Source organism: Drosophila bipectinata, chromosome 3R (genome assembly GCF_030179905.1).
Source record: "Drosophila bipectinata strain 14024-0381.07 chromosome 3R, DbipHiC1v2, whole genome shotgun sequence".
Lineage (NCBI taxonomy): Eukaryota > Metazoa > Arthropoda > Insecta > Diptera > Drosophilidae > Drosophila > Drosophila bipectinata.
The window spans coordinates 25490493-25500145 of NC_091739.1; positions in this window are offsets into that span (position 1 = coordinate 25490493).

Here is a 9653-nt window from a genome sequence, read left to right on the forward strand (position 1 = left end):
GTGTGGCTACCACAGTAGGACTCGGCTAAGAGGGGCAGTTTCTTTGCTATTTTTGACTCTTTCGTAAGCTGCAGACTTCACTGTAGTGGCACTCCATATTTGCCTTTAATCATATTAACATCACCATTCACTTGTATCTGACTCACGCGACTTGATCCAGTTTTTTTTTGGGCCGGCTTATAGACGTGTTTGTTTTGACGCCATATCTTATAATTTGATTAATAAAATCCATGGCACAGTGTGTGTCTGACTCTGGATCTCGGTGTATAATTATTTTGTCATTGATTGCGATTGGAGTCTTTAAGCCATCGGCTGTTGCCGGTTAAAGACATTTCAGGCCGAATTGTGACTTTTATGGCCATCGCCATATATATTTCACAATTTATCAGGGGCATATAAAGGGGAGTGAAATAAATACGAGCCATGCTCATATGTTCGGGAATATTTATGCTTAGATTTAAACATTTGCAAAGCGAAAAGTCATAAATTACTTCCGCAAGTGGCAAGGATGGCAAGGATGCGCCCAAGGATCCTTGCTACACGCACCAGCCACTACAATCCACATGAAAAATCTTCATTTTACGATTTTTGGCGAAGGAAGCAGAAGCACAAAGCCAAACACACATATCAAGGAAGAAAGCCAAATCCAAAGCGAAAGCCAAAGCCTGCTGAGATAAAACGTTGGCATAGATATCAGTGGCATGTATCTTATGGATACAGCAGCCATTTTTATTGTGGATTCACTTCTGGAGAGGCAAGCCAGGGGAGGAAGGAGGGCTCCAGCTTCAGCATCCTTGGGTGAGGCTCCTGAGGTGGGCTCCACAATTGTAGTCGCTGAGGCTGCTTCAACATTAAAATAAATATGTACAAATGCTTAGATAAATAGATACGCCAGCCAAGTGATGTGGCTCCTGCAAAGGATGACAGCCAAAATGGCGCAAAAGGAGGCACGAGGACGTGGCAAGGACGAGGAAAAGGGGATACACCGAGTCAGAGGCAGAGGCCCAGGCACAGTGCTCTCATACACACAACATTTATATTTCAGCGGAGAAAGCTCGTATATTATCATAAAACAAGTTGCTGGATGTTGTCAAGGGGGGGCGGTGGACACTGCAGGAGGTGGGGTCGAGTGGGTGGTTGTGGAGGGGTGGGGGTGCGGGGGTGGCGTGTGATGCGCAAAAGTCGGGTCGTAAATCTTTGCGATAACATTTTATGCGAAACATTTCTTTTTCTGGTCCAGAGGGAACAGCAGAAACAGCAGCGGCAGAAACAACAACAAAAACAACAGCAAGGACACCCACGAAAAAAAAAGGAGTGGGGAGTACGGAGACAGGATGGGTATCCTGGTGGTTGCGGGTGGTTTTGCCGGCTCTCGGGAGCTGCGTTTAACATTGCCAATCGCACGGAAAATGGCGCGTACAGTGTGCTCCTGCTACTTTTTCCTTCTGCCCCCAGCCCCCATTCCCCTCTCTCCTTTCTCGTCCTGCCAGAAAGGAAAAAGCCAAAAGAAACAGCCGCAACCGAAGCAGCAGCAACAACAACAGCTATGTAACTTTTTGGGCCGTGACTTGTGGGCCAGGTTAAAAGGCAACGTGCTTTTCTTTTTTTTTTCTCTTTTGGGGTTGCAAGGATAAAGGAGGCGGGATGGGCAGGATGCGCCTGCCACATTTTATTGTTTTTGTTGTATTGCCTTGGCCGGGGCGGGGATGGTGGGTGGCCAGGGGGGGGGGGGGGGGGGTTTAGGATCTAGTGCTCTGGTGTTTGAAGAATTTATGGCTTTCAGAGATGTATCTATGTATGTGTGTGGCAAGGGAATAAAGGCCAAGAAAATGTGGCATGAGGCTGGGGATTTTCTTCAACAAAATAAACTGTACTCGAAGGAGCAACTCTCCTATTTCAGGTGTTGACTGTCATCCTATAAAGATATTCTACACAGTAAGAAATATAAGCTAAATGGGTCATCCATGGAAGGATAATACTTTTTATAGAAATTTGGCAAAAACTATTGATATTTTTCTCTCTGCACTGCTGGCTGGTAGAGTTATGAAAAGCATGTCGAGTGTTTTGGCACAACAATCAACACAAACAGGTAAGCAGTGAGGGGAGTGAGGGGGCCAAAAGGACCCTGAAACCCAATGCTGACAAGGACCCAGGGACAATGGAATACGCAACATCAAAGCCGACCAAATGCAACACAAGAAAACGCGATGATGTGACAGTTTTTCATCCCAGTCCCAGTCCCAGTAACAAAAAACCTCACAAACCAATTGTTTTTGTTTGTTTTCGTGGCTGTCGTGGATTCCCCGATCTAAGTGCCCGAAATCAGTGCAAGGATTCAAGGTTTTTGTTTGTGGCTGCATTTTGTCAAACATGAAAGGCACTTTTCACGATTTCACTGCCCGCCTTTGTCAGGTGCAGGCCATTGTTTGGAAAAAAAAGGATTCCCAATAAATGAAATTATCATAATTTTCATAAAAGGAACTCCGCTCCCAGGAATTCCTCCGTAATGGCTCATAATCCAATTTGTGAATGCAAGTTTCTCACAATTAAAATGGCATTGCAGGTTGTGGGAAAAGTTTTCCCACAGCTTCCTGGTGGCTCCCTGGCCGCTGCTCGATCATAAAAATTGCAATAAAATTATCCGCCTAATTTTTGCATAACAACATTTTCCAACCCACACTGTCACAACAAATCACAACAAGTCTAAAATGGTGGGGGTTGTAGGGTATCTGGTCTATAAGGCCATCTAAGGCCATCTATGGTAGTAACCCTTAAATGATGCACAAATTGCTTGCAACACCAGCTAGCTGTATGGGCAATAAAATGCCCAAATCGATTCGATGCGGTCTCGCATAAACAGTAGCTGGCTGGCTATATCCTTTTCGATTTTGGTCCTTTCCGTGGGTACTTCTTTTCTAATTAGCTTGTCTATGGATTGTTGTTGCTGATGCGGATGTTGCTGCCACTGCTGCGTGTTGCTGCCGTGTAATTGCTGCGGTTTGTTCAAATAATTGTGCATGCAAATTTCTATTAGTCACACGTGGGTTAGGTTTTTTGTATGGAAACTGCAGCTATATGGGGATTATACACCCAGAGAAATACTCTTTAAAAGGACATTTAATTTAGTGAGTTTGGTATAGCTATATCCTGTCTTTCTTCAAGTGCATATGTAAACCTCCTGTCACTCGTTCAATGCATGTTCTATCTTCGATCGCCCGCCTGTCTGCTGTGACTTTTATAATTATTTGCCAGCCATTCAGCCAACCAACCATCCAACCAACCATCCAACCATCCATCCAACCAGCCAGCCAGGACCTGGCAAGGATGAGAATTTGATGTAATTTGGTTTTGATTCGTTGGCTTCTCTCGTGTGCGAGATACATGACATATCTTGTATCTCGTCCCTGGCAATCTTATCTCAATTGTGGACCAGGCAATTCCCCCAACACTGTCGTTTAAGCCTCCACCCCCTCATCCAGCTCCCCACCCCACCCTTACTAGAGAAAAAAAGAGGAAAAACTGAGCACACGTTTGCCGTTTGCCTTTTGGTAATTTAATAGAACGATGCAATCGTCGATATGAGAATGAGAATTTGAGATTGCCGGGGGAATCTGATTCAGTACGAAAGCCAGAGCCAGTGCCAGTCCCAGAGCCTGAGCCTGAGCCTTGGCAGGATTTGTCAGGCCTTAATACCCACTCCTTGTAAGAGTGTTTCTGTATGTGTGTGTATCCTTCCACTTTTGGGGGGTTGCTGGCTGGCAGGCTGGCAGGAGGGTTGCTAGTGGGATTTTCGGGTTTGGGTCTGGGAATCGGGCGGCGTATTGCTCTGAGATTTGTGTTCTTATCGTTGGATTAAAATCTCCGCTTCGGCCACTTTTTGCGGCTGCTGCCTTTGGGCCTGCCAATTGTTGTCAGTTTAATATTTTAACACAATTATTAAATTATTATTTGCGCTTTTTGTTTACCACCAGTAGCTATTTAAAGCTGATGAATTATTTAATATTTAATGGCAGGTTGATTAAAGTAGATATATTTTTGGATTGAGAATCTAAATAAATTTTTAAATATAGCCCTAGATTAATAACTTTTAAAGAATCTCCCTTATATTAATTTAAATTTTATTTAAATATCACATTTTGTCACAAAATGGAATGATTGCAACTGGGGACAGGGACATATTGTTGGTGTTGCTTTTCCCCCCTTTGTTATCAAATGGGACCCACACAGAAGCAGTTAAAATGAAGTCAAGCGACAATTTTCATTAAAATTTTCGCATTGTCTCGTTTTTGTGGCTTGTGTGAATGAGCGAGCAATAATAATGAAAGTCAGCTTATGAAACAAACGGCATTTCAATCAGCGGCAACTCAATGACAACTCTGGCTGATTGCCACCCAGTCCCTCATTTTGTGGCCCACTCCCACCATCCATTTTTTTTTGTACACCTTTTCCCTTCAAACAGATCGAACAGGTGAAATGTTAATCTGCATGCGCTGCACGCTTTGTCGGGCAAAGTTCGACAAAAAATGCCTTGATAAATGACAAAGGAGTGTGTTGGGGATTGGGAGGTGGGGGACTTGGCTCAAAGGAGATCTCACACAAATGCAATTATCATGGCAAACAAAAGCGACAGGTTCGCCCAGCCCAGATTGATAAGAAACGTCAAAAGGATGCGCCGCAATTGAAATTGAAATCAAATACCAGGAGAAAGGATTGCAGTGCCAGCAGTTCCATCACTCCACTGAAGAAATAATTATACACCTATTTTTAGAAAGTCCATAGACTGGTTTTAACCTTTTTTCTGAGTGTAAGTATGTCCTCCCGTAGGATAATACTGTTCGATGACCATTTGTGAACTGCTTGCACTGCTTGATGAGGGGCTCGCCTTTGAATCGTTAGCCAGAGCGAGACAAACATGGTGTTAACTAGCATGCCCTCTCGCTCTAGAGCTCGCCATTTTTGATTTGGGCGGCGTTTCGTTTGACACTTCATTGACTCTCTCATTGGCCATGGAATATGCGCACTCACGATTGCTCTCTCAGCCGCTTTACTCTCTCTCTTGCCAAATTTCCCTTTCGCCCCGGCCAGAGTCACCCGGCCACCCTCTCGCTCACACTCTTGGCCACTGTTGTTGCAGATGTTCGTTGTTGTCGCCTCGGCGGCTGCGAAAAATAGTTTTTTGTTTTTGCTCTCCATTTTTTTTTTTTGCATTTTTCGAGAAAAGTTGGTCCCGCTGACGTCTGGCCTGGCTTTTGTTGTTTGCCATAATTTTTGTCACACAGCTGTCACACGCACACATGCACCAACACACTTACACACACACACGCAGAAGACTGCGGGAAGCTTGCATAATTTTCTCTTTTTCGCAAAAGTTCACTGAACGTCAAAAATATTTGCACAGCTTGTTTGTATGTGTGTGTGTGTGACACCCTTTTTGGAAATATTTGTCTTTTAGCAACTCTTTTAGGAAAATCTAGGTAAGGGATTTTGGATTATTATTATTTGAGAATATTAAATATTTCAAATAAAATATTAAATGTCTAATCTTAACCTTTAAGCCCGACCCTTTAAACCTTCCAACCCGGAACATATTTGCATCTTTGATAAGTTTTTGTGAGGGTTTTTGTATGCGGGCGAACCATTTCCCATGGCTGACTCTTTTTTTTGGCTCACACACACACTCTCGCATAAAAACCATTTACAATGTTTACTTTCTGATGGCCTTGTTCAAAAACGTTTGTATCAATATTCATTTTGCAGAGGATTTTGGGTTATTTTTTTATCCTTTGCACGGAAACCGTATTAATTGCTTCATTTGCGAAAAAGTTGAGAAAACTATTTCGATTCGCTTATGGGGTGACAATGGTTTTCCATTAATTTTGTTTTTTTGGTCTATGCCAGGACTGGAATCTAACCATCTATCTCTATTTGGGGTTTTTGGGGGTGGGGGCCCTCATTAAAATAGCAATTTAATTTCGTCGATGGAGTGTTGATTCGATTCGATTTAGTGCAGGCTGTAAAACTAAAAACCAGCCATTAAAACTAATCACAGTCTAAAAGGCACTTTCAGATACAGATCGAACCGCAATTGGAATGCGGCGAACTACTTAAAATGAACTCATTAGCAAGTACAGCCATCCGTCAGATACAGATACACAGGGCAGGGCAGGGCAGGGCAAATAAAACACGGTTAAAGAAAGTCTTTAACGGGGGCGGCTTTTTTGGCCATAAACTGTTGGTTGGTCAGTGGCCGCCGTTGGCCAAGTGAAATTAGTCAAAAGACAACCGAGTCAGGGCCATTAAAATCAAAGTCAATAGCCGACGAGCGGCGACGCGTCAACTTTTTCCTCCTCAACAGCTCCTCCTCAGCTCTCCGGGCTGCTGTGGCAAATTCTCAGGAAAAGCCATAAAATTAAAAAACGAAAAAAAAAAAATACGAGAGTGACAAATGAAGTAACTCCAAAATCATGCTTAAAACCAGAGCAGAGTGTGGCTCAAAAATCAAATCATTTGTATGCGCCACGCAAACCCAAAAAAACAAAACATCACAAGGCAGCCAGCCAGCAAATAATCGTAAAGTGACGAGCTCGTAAATGTTGAGAGCAGCAGCAGGAGACTTCAAGCCGAAGACTGGAGACGAGGCTTCAAGACTGACCATTAACCATTAAAGAAGCGCCGCATACCCTCCGAAATCAACAAAAACAAAAATAAAACAGAAACCAAACGCGTGCGAAGGAAAAAATTCCATAAAATCATGCGTTAACGTAATCCCAAATAATGCTGGTCCCCAAAAATCATTTAAATTAAAACAATAATTGGTCTTGGAGAGTTACAGAAAGATTGAGTGTTAGGCAGTTAAAGCAATTAGTGGTTAGAAAAGAATTTTTGATGAAAAAAGTTAAAAAAATAAGAAAAATACACAAATATGTATATCTACATTTAATTTCAAAATTTAATTTAAATTATATTATTTATATTAATTAATTATATTAAATATATTTTAAAAATTAATAGATAATAATTGTAACTTGATATACTTGTATACTGTAATACAAACTGTAATATACTAATATATATTATTACTATTATAACATTTTTTTAAAAATACTTTCTTCTCTACGACTCCTTTATTTTATGACCAGTTCTGTGTTTTTTTACCTTTTTCTTAAATCTCACTCATTAGGCATCTCAAATATCTGCAGTTTCAACAAGCATATCATCGGAATGCCTTATAAAGGATACTTGGATCTGCCGAAAAGCAGACCAAATCAACGCCTACAATTATGATATAAACAAACAGAAGCCAAAAAAATAAAAATACCCACAGATGGCGGACCTGAAAAAGATGCAAGGATGCTTGCCGATCTTGAGATATTTTTCCAAAGGAAATCACTGATAAGTCGAGGATTCAGAGGACAATATAAAGAGTGAGGAGGAGCAATCTCGGTAATGCGTTAGTGCCGTCTCTTTCCACTTGGCTCGATGCTATCAGCGGGCATTTATCTCTCTGGCTCTGGCTCTTTTGGGTCGAGTGTGTGACACAATATGACATCAAATTACTTGCCGCTCGCAGATCTCAGATCCCGGCCTGTACCCCGCCTGCCCTCCTGCCGGAATCCCACCCCGCCCCTGGCCCGACCATCCATCCATCCATCCATCCCCTTTACCTTTGCCTTCACCGTTCTTTTCCCGCACGCCCCGTCGCACACGATCGCCTATCTGATCGCAGCAATCGCAAAAAAAAGGGGACAGAGAGAGAAAAAACGCAAATCTCTCTTGTTCTAGGGCACTGGGAGAAAATTTGGATAAGAAATGGGTAGTGAAATAGTGCAAAACTAAATAAAACATATAATTTTTACTTAAAAGGTCATGAAAAGACTAAAAATACCCGGTACTTGTAGGTTGTTCTAAGCCTTGTATCCGGGCTACATTTTTTGTTGCCTACTTATTGGGGCTACTGAGTCAGAACATAGTGTAATGGGTTCTGAGCTCCTCATAGACAAAATTTGACTTATATTAACTTAATATTTTTAATTCTTAAGAGAATAAGATAAAATTTACTATAATGTAGAGCAAAATAATATTATTCTTAAATAAGAACTTAAGAAAAGCAGGATTTTAAGATGAATTCCCTGCAACGAACTCTTATTTCCTCCTCTCAGTGTATCCTTTTTGCTATTGTTGTCACAGCCCAACCTTGTTTTGGACCGCCACCCCTTGCCTGGCCCTCTGGCTCGCCTCTCACTTTCCTCTCGGCCCAAAGGATCTGCATGGCGAAATGCGTAAGCGCTTATCGTCCTTATCGGCAGGGTTTCATCGGCTCGAGTGGACGGCCATCAGTTGGGTTTTTTTTTTGTCCACCGCCATTGTGTGTGCCTGTATTTTTTTAAGTAATTTGCAAGCCCCGGATCTGGATCTGAATCCGGATCTGAATCTGTTTGTGGAGTGTCTGGTATCTGCAGCATCGCAGTGTTCATCATAAAGATGGTGTCTCATCGCATCTCATCTGGAAGGCTTGCAGTCGTAGGTGTTGAAAAGATATCGCCGCTTTGTGTAGCGCCGAACTGGCTGATTGCTTAATGGCCTAAAGGATTCCCCCATGGGCCCTGTGTGTCTCAGAGCTAGGAAATCGTAAAATTATCCTGGCAGACACGTCGTAATTTTCACCTGGGACTGGAACTGGAATCGGCCATGTTAACCTTGACGCTCCGCTCCGGTCCGCTTCGATCGAACACAATGCGCAGGCTAACAATAAGTTTGCTCAGGTGCTTAGCCAAGCTTTCAGGAGCAGGGCGAGCACACAACAAGACGAACGAACGTGCAGCGGAAGCCGACATCCTGACGGCCAGACAGGCCACCTCGTCCTTCGTCCTTGCCGTGGAAAAGCGGAAAACTCGCATGCATATGTATGAAGCTGAGCAGTCGACGAGCGCTCGGCCCTGCCCAGCTATTTGCCAAGCGTATTGGCCAGGACAAAGGACACAGACCGGACGGAGGACGACGAACGAAGGACGGACGAAGGAGCAACTGGGGGGAGGACAGACAAAGCTCCATGAATTGGCAAAAAATGAACGAAAGAATGAAGTTCCCCTGCCCAGACGATGGGCAAACAATAGAGGCTATACAGGAGCGACTTGCAGGACATGCAGGATAATGTGTGTCCAAAAAATGTGTTGAATTTTCGTGAGTGATAGACTAACACTGGTAGTTTGTTTAAGTTTTGGTATTTGGGGCATTTTAAAAGCTTTCGAAAATAGAGATTTTGAACTCTACTTTCGATTATGGTAGTTGAACTAGTTGGTATATCTGACTTTTAAATAAGTTGGAAAGACTTTATATTCATTTTTGGTATAAAATTTTAATAAATATTTAATTAAAATTTTAGGTTTCTTTTATTTTTCTGATAAATAAATCCATTTTCTTAATAAACAATTACTTCGATGAACTTCGATGACTGCTTCAGTAATATATACAAATTTTTATGTAAAGCTTATACGACTGCCTAAATATTTTGAATAATTTGTGGTATATCTATATATAATTTATTTATATTAAAATTATAAGAGTTTATGAAAGTAACTCCCAAAATATGTCCCAAAGATAACTCCCAAAGAATCCAGTCCTGTGGCGAACGTGCTAAAAATATATGAGATGGC